The following is a 14247-nucleotide window of genomic DNA, read 5'->3' as shown; positions in this document are numbered from 1 at the left end:
TTAATCCTAACAGTAAGGACAGAAACAAACAAAAGATGTCAAACTAATTATTTTCCAGGATAAAGTGATACAGATGGTGTTAACAGGTAATTCTAGTCATCCACCTCACTAATTTTGCAAATACAGTAAATAGATTAAATCCTTGCCTCTCAAATCTTAAAATCTGTTAAATAAATTAAAAGAAGTCTGGAGAAATTAAGGTATTTTTTAACAAAGTTACATATAGTGGGTAACCAATTTATACTATTCCTCCAACTTCCTGGCAAGAGACTAATATGTAATCAATAGTTTCAAAATAATCTATATGATGCCAAATGAATATAATGATGTCAGCAAAAAAAATTACTCAATAAATTACCATCTCATTTACTATTTTAAAAGGTTTTTGTTACTTTCCCTCTTTGATTTTTTTATAACCACACTGTGAAGTATGTAAGAAAAAGCTGTAACCCCAATTTCAGATAGGGGAAGACTCATTCGCCCTGGACATGGCATTTGTTATCAAGGGAATCCATGTTCTTTATGTTATGCCACAAAATATTTCCAGCTACTGGTAAGACTTTGTTTCAATGATCTCTAAGACTTTTAGTATCACTGAATAAAGGTTTTATTTGTTACAGTTTTGATAAACCTCTTTTTCTCATATGGCATAATGACCTGAAACTTGGAAACCGGAAGTTAGGTCCTGACACTTAACTGGTTACATGTACTTGATCCAACTCCAAATAGCTTCAGAGTGATACTGACCAAGAGGGCTTTGCACATAATGCTGCTATAATGTCCACCTATCTGTATGTAGTGGGGGTTGGGGAGGAAGGTGATAACTATCAGAAACATCACACAACATGAAACACCACATGAAATCAGCTTTGCAAATCGTGAAACATCTGCTAAGGTTCAATTAAGCCCACCATGGTCTGACAATTACAAACTCTTCTTCACAACAGAAATGCAAAGCAAAGATAAACTATAATGCAGTCTCGTGGAGAGGTCTACAGTTACCATGATAAAACACGAGAACAACAACAAAAACTCCCGTCTTGTTCTTGTTTATTCCTAAGACCTAGCATTTGCCTCTAAAACTGCTAAGTTTCCTTGAGAACATCTTGTCTCCATTTATGTGACTTCATTAAAGTTCCAACCCTGGATCAAACTGCCTTCTTCATGTCCACATCATGGACAACTGGAGAAAATCACTTGGCCCTATAGACTCGTACTAAGACAAGCTCATGGTCTGCAAATCAGCTAGGCCTCAGAATCACCTGTGAACGCTTTTCCTCCTCGTGGGTTAGTTCCTGCAGCCAGTACCACCAATGGCTCTTCCAGTGCCCCTCTCATGCTCACTACTGAGGCTCTGATGTCCTCCCTCTCAGAACACAGCTCTCAACGTACTTCCCTCTTTTAACTTATCTGTGCCCATACTCAGCTGCACCTCCTCACTAGGTGCAGAGGATCAAATGTCCTCCCTCCTTTTCAAATCTAGTCTCTTCACCTCTTTGTCCCTGACCTCATCCTCTCATCCCTCCTCCACAGCCTTGTTCCAGCAAGTGTGCTCTTCTTAACTTGAACCTATCCAGTTTAACCCATTATTACTAAACCGTAGCCTACAAACAAGTCTAAAACACTATACACTGCCATCAATCTACTGGGCAGTTTGTCTCTTTTCACATTTATTAAATTTACTGAAATGCTGGGCTATACCTTTTGTGTTCAATCCAATCCAACTCCCAGTCACTTCTCAAATTGCTATAATCTGACTTTTACCCCCACTGCTCTCCTGCAATTGCAATAATGAATCCCAATTGTCAAAAACAATAGGAGGTCAGTCTTTGTATTCTTGTACCTGTTCACTGCACTTCAAGTTATATTTACTTCTTTTTTCTTAAGACTTCCAGCTCCCTTGACCTTTGTGTCTCTATAATACTATCCCATCTCCACTGTGGAAGACATCAGTTGTTTCTTTCTGCCCAGTACATCTTTCTTCATTCTTCTGGTAACAAAACATCCCTTTCCTTGAGCTTATGGCAGGGCTGCCAATCATAGCACCTGGCTACACTGATTGGTACAGGGATGAGCACGTGACTTATTACTAGGCCAATCAGAGTTTTCCTCCAGGATTATTTCATATCTGGAGCTAGCAAGGAAAAGCTCTTTTCTTAATGGTTTTGGAGCTAAAGGAGTATGAGCCTGAAGCTGCCTGAGACCATGGCTCTAGCGTCAAAGGCTCACCCAACTTGATGGGGAAAAAAAATAAATAAATAAAAAGCCAATATAGGTAAATAGATAGATAGATAGATAGTCTGAGAGAAAAAAAAAAAACTTTACCATGTTCTAATTCCTGGTTTAAGTTGTACCCTAAAGCCAGCTCTGACCCTGGCTGTTCTGATATGATTATTTGAGCCTTTCAATTCTCCCCTTTGACTTAAGCCAGTTCTTACTTGTTCTCAAGCTCCCCATCCATCATCTACTGCAACCTTTTATCCTCCTCATTCTATTCATTTCACTCTATATATGTTCCTTTGGATGATTTCAACTGGGCTCTGGCTTTCCAACATTTCACTATGTGCTGGTGATCCCAAGTCTTTATGACCAGACCAGATTTCTCCCTGGTCTTTCACATTCAAGTATCAACTTGATGCTAAAAACAAAACAAAACAAAACAAAACAAAACAAAAGAACAACACTTCACCTTGATTACTTACTACAGAATGATTATCAACAAGTTTTCTGGAAGTCAGTCTCAGGGAAGGTTTTCCCTTGTGGCATAATTATTAATAGCAATCTTTCACATTTTCAAAAGTATCCTGATTTGAATGATAAAGCACACAATCATCCTACCTAAAACCCAATGCTTTCTAAACTGAACCCATCACTATCATTTGTATATCTCAGTCAGACAAACTAGAAGCCTAGAGTCATCTTTGACTCTTCCCACTGAATCCGGCCTCCATGTTACAACAATCTCCAGTGTTTGAACATTTCTCGAATCTACCATCTCTCTTCCTTTCCTATTGCTGCTGCCCTGGCCTCATCACCTCTGATGTACATACAGCAATAGTGTCCCAACTTCCAGTCTTGTCCTCCTTATATCCATAACCCACGTAGGCATCAGTGTGTTGATTTATCAGCCCAAATTCTTCATTCCTCTATCCATGCCTGTGGCCATGACTTTGAAGTTCCCTCCACTAAAGATGGAGCATACTTCCTCACATCTTGACTTTGGTCTTACTCATGTAGGTTGCTTTAACCAAGTGAATATTTAAAAATATAACTCAGCCAGGGCGTTTGACATGTACCATGTGAATGAACATGGGCTTTTATGCTTCTGCCTTTGCCGTCAAAAGAACATTCCTTGGCTAGCCTATAGGTCCAAAAAAGAGGAGAGTTGGGTCGGCAAAATCCAGACCCAATCTGCAACTTGGAGCAAAGTTCAGACAAGCCCAGCCTAGAACAATTATTCCTAACCAAATGGCAGAAGAATGAGGAAGAATATTGTTGTGTTAAGCCACTGGGTTCTAGAGTAATTTGTTATGAAACATTAGCTGATTGACACAATTTCCCCTCTCTATCTTAGATCACAATACTGAATTAATCCAAAGTGGAAATCTAAACTCATCCTTGACTCTTATGCCTCACTTGGACCTTCACCTTCCAACAGTCCTTAGGTTTTACGAATCTATGATTTAAACATTTCTTGAATCCAGGGTCTATCTCTATTCCTGTTCTCACTTCCCTCATTCAAACCTTTACCTCTTTAATTCTAAACTACTCCAATAGATTGACCTGATTCCCTTATGTCTAATCCTGTCTTCGTCAAGTACGTGATTTACATAGACACCAAAAGATCTTCCTATATGGAACTTTGACCATTCCTGCCCATTTTAACTCTTCTCTCATCTTCTAAAAACCCTTTAATAAGTCCCTATCACCTATACAACAAAGTCAAATTTCCTTAACATATTAAACAAGACATTCATAGTCTAGCCCCTACTTAACCTTTTCATACTCATCACTCTCCATTCCCATCTTGCAATATACATTATAGCAACATTGCTTATGGTTGCCTAGTATCTTTCCAGAAAATATTCCCTGGACCTTTATCTATCCTCAATTACGTGTTTCTCCTCTGTGCTTCCCACAATATGCTGTACGTATTCATCTGTACTTCCCCACACTGTAATGACCGATCGACCTACCTTTCCCTTGAGGGAAGACTGTCTTACTCATGTTTTAATTGAGAGTCTTGCTCTAGGGCAGAGCTGAGTACATATAAGGTGCCCAACAAATATTTAACAATGAAGGGATGAGTGAATAGTTTGGTAAGATACATAAAAAATATTTACATAAAATACATAAAACATTCTATTAAAGCACTCTTCTAATATTCTTCTCCTAACCTCAAATTATAGATTTTTTTCTTGCTAATAATACATGATTCAAAAATTACCAATGAAATGAATCCATATATCACCTAGGCTCTTAAAGTAGATTTGATATCAGTGATATGAAGGCAAGATAGTGATAGAATCAACCCTGGTGCCCCATTCAGAAACTTGGAATCTCACTTAGATTTCAAACTTTCCTTTACCAATCAGTTACTAAGTCCTATGTGACAGTTAATTTTAAGTGTTAACTTGACTGAGCTACAGGTGTCTGGATATGTGGTTAAACATTATTCCGGATGAATATGTGGCAGGGTTTCCGAATGAGATTAACATTTGAATTGGTAGACTAAATAAAGCAGATAACCCCTTCCCAAGGTGAGTAAGCCACATCCAATTGATTGAAGGACTGAATAGAATAAAAGACGGTGTAAGAAAGAATTCTTTCTGCCTAGTACTCTTCAAGCTAGAACATAAGCATTCTTCTACCTTTGCACTTGGACTGGAATTTACACCATCTGCTTTCCTGGTTCTCAGGCCTTTGGACTGACAATGGAACTTCAGGGTATCACTGGCTCTTCAGGGTCTGGACTTCTTGGGCTCCATAATCACGTGAGCCAGTTCCTTAGAATAAACCATAAACACACATATATAATAAAATATTTACATACATATATGTGTATAGAGACAGAATAGGAGACACAGATATGTGTATTATACACACACACACATATATATACACATACACACACACACACACACACACACACACACACATCTATATATATAAAATCTCCTATTTGTTCTCTCTAGAGAAACCTAATACATCTATAAATCCTACCACTTAAATAGCTTTCAAATCTTTCTCTTTATTTCCAAAAGCTCCAAGCCTGGGAGTTTTCATTTATTTTCACATCTAAGAAATTACTCAGTAAGAAGTTAAGAGAAGTGGACCTCTTAGATGCCGTTTTCTTTGGTGTATACTGATGTACTAAACTTGAAAATTTTTGATTACTCACAATGACTTTTCTTTTACTTTATGGATTCATAACTTGTTTTTTCCTTTGAAAACCTGTTTATCTGCTCAGATCCAGTCAATTTCTACCTGTTCTAATTTCTTCCATGGTTACTGTTCTACTCAGGCTCTTTACCTCAGGGTCCACTTTGGTAATTGTTATAAAAGTAAAATTAGTATTACATGTTGGATGCACAATATCCACATGTATACCACTAATTAAACAATTCAAAAACTTCGATACACCTGAAAATTACCACACAAAATCAAGGTATGTTTCCAAATATTTTTACACTCTCATACCCTAAAAAGCTCTCAAAAAAAAGTAGTTATTTTAGTCAAAAGTCAGTATTCAGTACATGTTGAATTATTAACTTCTGTAATAAAACTATTCTTGAGCAAGCTATTCTTTATGACGACCAACTAAATACACATCACACATTAAGGTAATTTCAATCACTACCAGAGCCACCAAAATGGCAACACACTGGTCTGAATTTCTTACAGGAAAGCATTGCATACCTCCTGGTTATAAACAAAATTCTAAATATAACTTCTGACAACTGGAAGGATATACAAAAGCTTCAGAAGTGTAAAAGTAAATAAAGATCTACTCTGCTTTAACTAAGGCTTCTGAAATGTTGTAATTCAAATGTTATCAAATGATATTTGAAAACCTTCCCACCTAAAACAGTTCCTCTGAAAATATTTTGAGCAAATAATTATCCCTTAAAATACATAAACAGAAAATAGTGATATTTTTTTTAATTTACATTTGTTAAGTTTTCTCTAAGTGAGAAATACAGTAGAAGAGGCGTTAACAGAAACTCACACCAGCATATAGCTTATCCAAGAGCAAGAGGACAGCCAGAGCCCTAACTGGTATTTAAGTAGAGAAAAGGATGAAAGGCAAGAGAAAGGTACATATAACTGAATCTAATGAGAAGTGATCTAAACTTTTTGAAGTTCCAACCTCACTAAAATGGCATTCCTCAAGGATTTAAAACAGGCATTGAGTGAAAACCTCTTAAAAACTTTAAAAAAAGGTTGCTACCATGAATAATCAATAGCCCAAAACAGCAATGAATAAAAGTCACCACGTTTATTTTTACAACTGATATTCTTTTCTAATGATCTGTACTTAAGAGCAGTCATAAAATTAATTTCCATGCTTTAATCATTCAAACTACCATCTATACAACAGGATGGATCAAGGGTGGAATTAAAAACCTGCATGTAGGGGCGCCTGGGTGGCGCAGTCGGTTAAGCGTCCGACTTCAGCCAGGTCACGATCTCGCGGTCCGGGAGTTCGAGCCCCGCGTCAGGCTCCGGGCTGATGGCTCGGAGCCTGGAGCCTGTTTCCGATTCTGTGTCTCCCTCTCTCTCTGCCCCTCCCCCGTTCATGCTCTGTCTCTCTCTGTCCCAAAAATAAATAAAAACGTTGAAAAAAAATTAAAAAAAAAAAAAAAAAAAAAAAAAACCTGCATGTAGGGGCGCCTGGGTGGCTCGGTCGGTTAAGCGTCCGACTGGCTCAGGTCATGATCTCACGGCCCGTGAGTTCGAGCCCCGCGTCGGGCTCTGTGCTGACAGCTCAGAGCCTGGAGCCTGTTTCAGATTCTGTGTCTCCCTCTCTCTCTGCCCCTCCCCTGTTCATGCTCTGCCTCTCTCTGTCTCAAAAATAAAAATAAAACGTTAAAAAAAATTAAAAAAAAAACCTGCATGTAATTGTGATAAATAGTAAAGAATAAATTATAAACTTACACTACATTTTTGTTTTCTTTACGTCTTTTATTTAAGTATAATTGACATACAGTGTTCTATTAGTTGGAGGTGTATAATATAATGATTCAATAATTCTGCATATTTCTCAGTGCTTATCAAGATAAGTGTACTTTTAATTCTCTTCACTTAATTCAACCATCCCTCCATCCACCCCCTCTGGCAACCACCAGTTTGTTCTCTAAATTTAAGTCTGCTTTTTTGGTTTTTGTTTGTTTGTTTTTCTTTGTTCATTTCTTTTGTTTCTTAAATTCCACATTAGTGAAATCATTCGTTTTTAATGTACTCAGGATTGTACCAGGTGCAATTATGAGTACAAAATGTGTATTCAGAATTCACTCTTATTCTCCTTCTCTTTTCCTTATGGTACTACTTTCTTCCCTAGTGCCTGATAACTGTCCTTCACCATGGTGATCATTTTTTTATTTTGCCTCTATCATATTCTACCCCTTAACCACAGTCAGAATGTACCTCTTTTGCTCTGGCCTTGCAAGGTATGAGAAATTAAGCTCACTAAAGCTGAAATGTTAATGGCCAAAGTAACTCTCTCCAGACTGATGAATGAGGAATGCTTCGGGCAGCAAGGAACAACAAAATCAGCAATGACAAAATCAACAACAGTAATAAAAAACTACAGTGACGTCAACTACTTAAGGTAGAGCAGTGTCAAGTTGGTTTGGTGGCTCACCCCGTCACCAAAGATCTAGGCTCTTTTTCTATTGTTATGTTTGACCATACTTGGCATATGGAGTTTGGTCCATTGGCTGGTTACTTCCTGACTGCAAGATAGCTTTCCCAGTTTCAAGCATCACAATAAAAAGAAAACATTCAAATGCAGAATGTGATAGAAATTAAGCAAAACAGATCTCTGTCCTCATGTACCTTATTCCTTTTATCAGAAGGTACAGGTTTTCCATGAAGCCTCAGAAAAATTTCCCCTATATTTCACTAACAAGGGAGAAGAGGAAAGTGAGTCTCAGGCTTTTCAGCCTCTATACTGGAAGTAGGCCAGAGAAGAAAGGAATTGGCAATGGTCTCTAGGAAGCAAACTAAATGTGCCTGCCATACCGGATGATATGCTTGAGACTAAACAGAGACCTTAAGGGTTTACCTATGAAAAAGGAGCAGCAGCAACTAAATTGAGGCTGTGGTGGTTTGCAAATCTCTCTCCTATCCAACTGTGGATTTGGGGTGAATAGACGCTGTCTTATTCATGTTTTTATTTCTGCTTCAGAAATTTAATAAATATTCATGGTTTAAATAAAGACAAAACATGAAAACCTCTTTGAATGAATTCCACAGAAGTTCACTACGTGTTTTGTTGGAGAAGTGAGTAAAGTATGCCAAAGATGGCCAATGGGGCTAAAACAAACTCTGGTCTCTAGCTTAGAGACCCCTCCTCCATATTCTTCTTCCTTTGCTGCACGTGTGAAAACCCCCCACAGGCATGGAAGCTGACAACTATAAATAACCCTTCCCACTTGAATTCGGAGCTCAGATCTTTGGAGAAACGGTCTCCTCTGAGCCCACCGGTGTTAAACAAATCTCCAATCTACCAAGATCTCCAAGTGCCGCTTGGTTTTTCCGCCAGTGTTCCAGCCTGGTTCCGTAACATATTTGGTTCCCTGACCGGGAAACCCAACCATGCTGGCCCATTGTTGCCACTGGTTTGGAAGAACGGTGAGGCAGTGACAGAGTGAGGGATCGCAAGGGAGAAGGCACACCCTGCCTGAATTTTGGCAGTCTCCTACTCGGTCACCTCGGGCCAGCCCTGCTCCGAGATACCTGGTAGGTGAGGACCTGGACGTGACATCGGAACCAGTAAGGCTGGGGCCCCAAAGTACTCAGGCCCACCCAAAAGAGTGGAAGGGGGACCTGCTCAGTCCCAGGAGGTCTTAATGGTCTCACAGGCAGAAAATTTTCGAGGAGGGACTGTAATAGACTCGTGTGTGTGTGTGTGTGTGTGTGTGTGTGCGTGCGTGAATGCGCAGCTCGGCCAGGCTTGCCAGTCGAGTTTGAGTTTGTGGCTCCACGGATGGGCACCCTTAAGGTCCCCAAAAGTCTACAAAGTCTGAGTGGGCTCTCCTGTGTCGTGGTGAGAGTATAAAGTCTACAGTAGTATCGGATCAGACTCTGATCGCAAGTCACAAAGCTGAGTCCACTACGGCCAATCCTCACCTAAAGTTTCCTCGGGAATGTGACCAGTGGAGTATCTGATTGGTCCTCTCATTCTAGGGGATACCCTCCCTTCGTCTGTCTTTGCAGCACTGAACACAAGAAAGAAATTAATAATGGAGTCAAAACAGAGCAAGCCTACAATTTTAGAGGTCATGCTCAAAAATTTTAAAAAGGGATTTTCAGGCAATTACGGGGTAAAAATGACACCCAGGAAGTTAAGGGCCTTTTGTGAACTATAATGGCCCATATTCAATGTAGTATGGCGCCCAGAAGGGACATTAGATGTTCAAATAGTGGAGCGGGTTTGGCTAATAGTCACTGGGAATCCAGGCCACCCTGATCAATTTCCACACATTGACTCCTGGCTTGAAATTGCCCGAAATCCCCTGCCTTGGGTGCTATTCATCTTTAGCAAGCAGAGCCAGGCAAAGGTTTTAGCCACTATATCCGGAGGCTCACCCAGGAAGCCAAAGAGGTGACCCACCACTCCTCTAATATTTAAAGGAGACGCGGAAGATGTTGTCTTTCCACCTCCTTAGGACTCCTCAAGCTCCATCACCCCTGCCCCTGAGCTTGAAACTCCTCCCCCGTCTGTCTCTCTGCCGCTGCTCATCTCCCCACCCCTCCTGGACCTGGGGAACCCTCCCCCACAGGAGCCAGCAGCCAGACTGCGCCCCAGACCCAGACCTAACACTCTCCAAATGCCTGTAAGGGAGACGAGAGAGCTTGAAAGACAGAATGAGGACAGAATAGTCCAGCCCAGCCGTTCCATGATGTATTATCAACCGTTCTCTACAACCAACCTCTTCAATTAGAAGCACAACACTCCATCATACTCTGAAAAGTCACAAGCAATGGCCGACTTGACGGAGTCCCTCTTCCAGACCCACTGACAGACTTGGGAAGATTGTCAACAGTTACTCTGTAACTGTCATGAATACCTCGATGTTATTCTGATAACCCAGATGCATACACAACTTGAAATACAATTTCTTCAATAAGCTCTTTAATTTATTAATAGCAGTAATGTTAATAATCTTCATAGTCTGAGAAGCTTTCGCATCTAAATGAGAAGTAGCAATATAATTAACTACAACTAATCTCGAATGATTGCATGGACGTCCTCCTCCATATCACACATTTGAGGAGCCAACTTATGTGTCCTTAAAATAAGAAAGGAAGGAATCGAACCCTCTTAAATTGGTTTCAAGCCAATACCATAACCACTATGTCTTTCTCAATAAAGAGGTGTTAGTAAAAAAAATTACATAACTTTGTCAAAGTTAAATTATAGGTTTAAATCCTTTGTATCTCTATGGCATATCCCTTTCAACTAGGTTTTCAAGATGCTACATCCCCTATTATAGAAGAACTTCCTCATTTTCACGACCATGCATTAATAATTGTATTCCTAATCAGCTCCTTAGTTCTCTATATTATTTCACTGACAACTAAACTTACACATAGAAGCACAATAGATGCTCAAGAAATAGAAACTATCTGAACTATTCTGCCAGCCATCATTTTAACTCTTATTGCCCTACCTTCTCTACGAATCCTATATATGATAGACGAGATCAACAACCCCTCCCTAACTGTGAAAACTATAGGACATCAGTGATACTGACACTATGAATATACTGATTATGAAGACTTAAACTTTGACTCCTATATAATTCCCACTCAAGAGTTAAAAGCCAGAGAACTCCGACTACTAGAAGTTGATAATCAAGTAGTATTGCCAATAGAAATGACTGTCCGCATACAAATCTCATCAAAACATGTCCTGCACTCATGGGCTGTTCCATCCCTAGGCCTAAAAACTGATGCCATCCCAGGCCAACTAAATCAAACAACCCTAATGGGCACACGGCCTGGGTTATATTACGGCCAATGCTCAGAAATATGCGGCTCAAACCACAATTTTATACCTATTGTCCTTGAATTGGTTCCACTAACACACTTCGAAAAATGATCAGCATCTATACTGTAAAATCATTAAGAAGCTAAATAAGCATTAACCTTTTAAGTTAAAGATTGGGAGTCTAAGCCTCCTCTTTTTTTTATTATTTTTTTTTATTTAAATTTTTTTTAACATTTATTTATTTTTGAGACAGAGAGAGACACAGCATGAATGGGGGAGGGGCAGAGAGAGAGAGGGAGACACAGAATCGGAAGCAGGCTCCAGGCTCTGAGCCATCAGCCCAGAGCCTGACGCGGGGCTCGAACTCGCGGACCGCAAGATCGTGACCTGAGCTGAAGTCGGATGCTCAACCGACTGAGCCACCCAGGGGCCCCCTAAGCCTCCTCTTAATGACATGCCACAACTAGATACATCAACCTGATTTATCACTATTATATCAACAATTATAACACTGTTCATTATATTTCAACTAAAATTTTCAAAACACTCATATCCATGAAATCCAGAACCTAAATCTGCAATAATGCTAAAACAACCTAATCCCTAAGAAGACAAAGGAACGAAAATCTATTCGCCTTTTTCACTACCCCAACAATAATAGGGTTACCTATTGTTATTCTAATTGTAATATTCCCAAGTATCCTGTTTCCCTCACCCAATCGACTAGTTAACAACTGTCTGATTTCACTACAACAATGACTGGTTCAACTGACACCAAAGCAAATATTAGCCAACCACAATCACAAAGGACAGACCTGAGCTCGAATACTAATATCTCTAGTTTTATTCATTGGCTCAACAAATCTGCTAGGCCTATTACCACATTCATTCACCCCTACCACTCAATTATCAATAAATCTAGGCATGGCCATCCCTCTATGAGCCAGTACTGTAGTTACTGGGTTCTGTTATAAAACAAAAGCATCCTAAGCTCACTTCTTACCTCAAGGGATGCCTCTTCCTTTAATTCCTATGCTTGTAATTATTGAAACTATTAGCCTCTTCATCCAACCGATAGCCTTAGCTGTACGACTAACAGCCAACATCACTGCAGGCCACCTGTTAATTCATCTAATTGGAGGGGCTACTTTAGCCTTAATAAGTATTAGCACCTCTATCACTCTGATCACCTTTATCATTCTTGTCTTACTAACAATCCTTGAATTTGCTGTAGCCCTTATTCAAGCTTATGTCTTCACCTTGTTAGTGAGCCTATACTTACACAACAATACTTAATGAACCACCAAACCCATGCACATCACATAGTTAACCAGAGTCCAGGACCACTCACAGGAGCTCTTTCAGCCCTCCTAATAACTTCAGGATTAGCAATATGATTTCACTACAACTCAGTATCACTAGTAACTCTAGGAACAACAACCAGCTTATTAACCATATACCAATGATGACGAGACATCCTCCGAGAAAGCACATTCCAAGGCCACCATACACCTATCATTCAAAAGGGCCTAAAGTATGGGATGACCCTCTTCATTATTTCAGAAGTGTTTTTCTTCACAGGTTTCTTCTGAGTCTTCTATCATTCAAGCCTTGTTTCGACCCCAGAATTAGGAGGCTGCTGGCCACCTACAGGTATCACCCTGCTCAACCCCCTAGAAGTCCCACTACTCAACACTTCCGTACTATTAGCTTCCGGAGTAGCAATCACCTGAGCTCACCACAGCCTAATAAAAGGTAACCGAAAACATACTTCAAGCCCTATTCATCACAATCTCTTTAGGGATATACTTGACACTACTTCAAGCCTCAGAATGCTGTGAAGCATCATTCACAATCTCAGACGGGGTCTATGGATCCACTTTCTTTATGGCCACAGGATTTCATGGACTCCATGTGATTATTGGCTCTATTTTCCTCATGTCTGCTTCCTACACCAATTGAAATATCATTTCATATCCAACTACCATTTTCGATATGAAGCTGCTGCCTGATACTGACATTTCGTAGATGTAGTGTGACTATTCTTGTAAGTTTCTATTTATTGATGAGGATCCTATTCCTTTAGTATTACCTAGTACAGTTGACTTCCAATCAACCAATTTTGGTACAATCCAAAAAGGAATAATAAATGTAATACCAACTCTGCTTACCAACTATCCACACTACCCGTATTAATCGCATTCTGATTACCCCAATTAAACACCTATGCAGAAAAAGCAAGTCCATATGAATGCGGATTTGACCCCATAGGATCTGCCCACCTACCCTTCTCCATAAAGTTCTTCCTAGTAGCCATTACATTCCTACTGTTCGACCTAGAAATAGCACTGTTGATACCCCTGCCCTGAGCCTCACAAACAACCTATCGACTATGCTCACTATAGCACTCCTACTAATTTCACTACTAGCTGCAAGTCTAGCCTATGAATGAACCCAAAAAGGACTAGAATGAACTGAAAATGATAATTAGTTTAAGCCAAAAATAAATGATTTTGACTTATTAGATTGTAGTTAATTCTATAATTATCAAATGTCCATAGTCTACATTAACATCTTCCTGGCCTTTATTATATCTCTCATAGGATTATTAATATATCGATCCACCTAATATCTTCCCTCTTAAGCTTAGAAGGTATGATACCATCCCTCTTCTCTTTATAATAATAACCATAGTAATCTTAAATAACCACTTTACACTAGCCACTGTAACTCCTATTATCTAATATTTGCAGCCTGTGAAGCAGCATTAGGCTTATCTCTCCTAGTCATAGTATCGAACACATACGGAACTACATACAAAACCTAAACCTCCTACAGTGCTAAAAATTATTATTCCCACTACAATACTAATCCCACTGGGGCACCTGGGTGGCTCAGTCGGTTAAGCATCCGACTTCAGCTCAGGTCACGATCTCATGGTTTGTGAGTTCAAGCCCCGCATCAGGCTCGGTGCTGACAGCTCGGAGCCTAAAGCCTGCTTCGGATTCTGTTTCCCTCTCTCTGTTCCT

At 39.7% G+C, this 14247-nt stretch overlaps 1 long non-coding RNA gene across 1 annotated transcript; it reads right to left on the bottom strand.

Moving 5' to 3' along the window:
- Nucleotides 1-1544: 1544 nt before the first annotated feature.
- Nucleotides 1545-13524, bottom strand: LOC116737898. Its single transcript, XR_004343221.1, has 3 exons — nt 13394-13524; nt 2596-2606; nt 1545-1557 (listed from the first exon to the last, which is right to left on the bottom strand). It is a non-coding gene; the product is annotated as an uncharacterized LOC116737898 (long non-coding RNA).
- Nucleotides 13525-14247: the final 723 nt, after the last annotated feature.

This window comes from Lynx canadensis, chromosome X, assembly GCF_007474595.2.
Source record: "Lynx canadensis isolate LIC74 chromosome X, mLynCan4.pri.v2, whole genome shotgun sequence".
Classification (NCBI taxonomy): domain Eukaryota; kingdom Metazoa; phylum Chordata; class Mammalia; order Carnivora; family Felidae; genus Lynx; species Lynx canadensis.
Note: the sequence above shows the minus strand (reverse complement) of the source record. Positions and strands in the feature narration are given on the sequence as shown.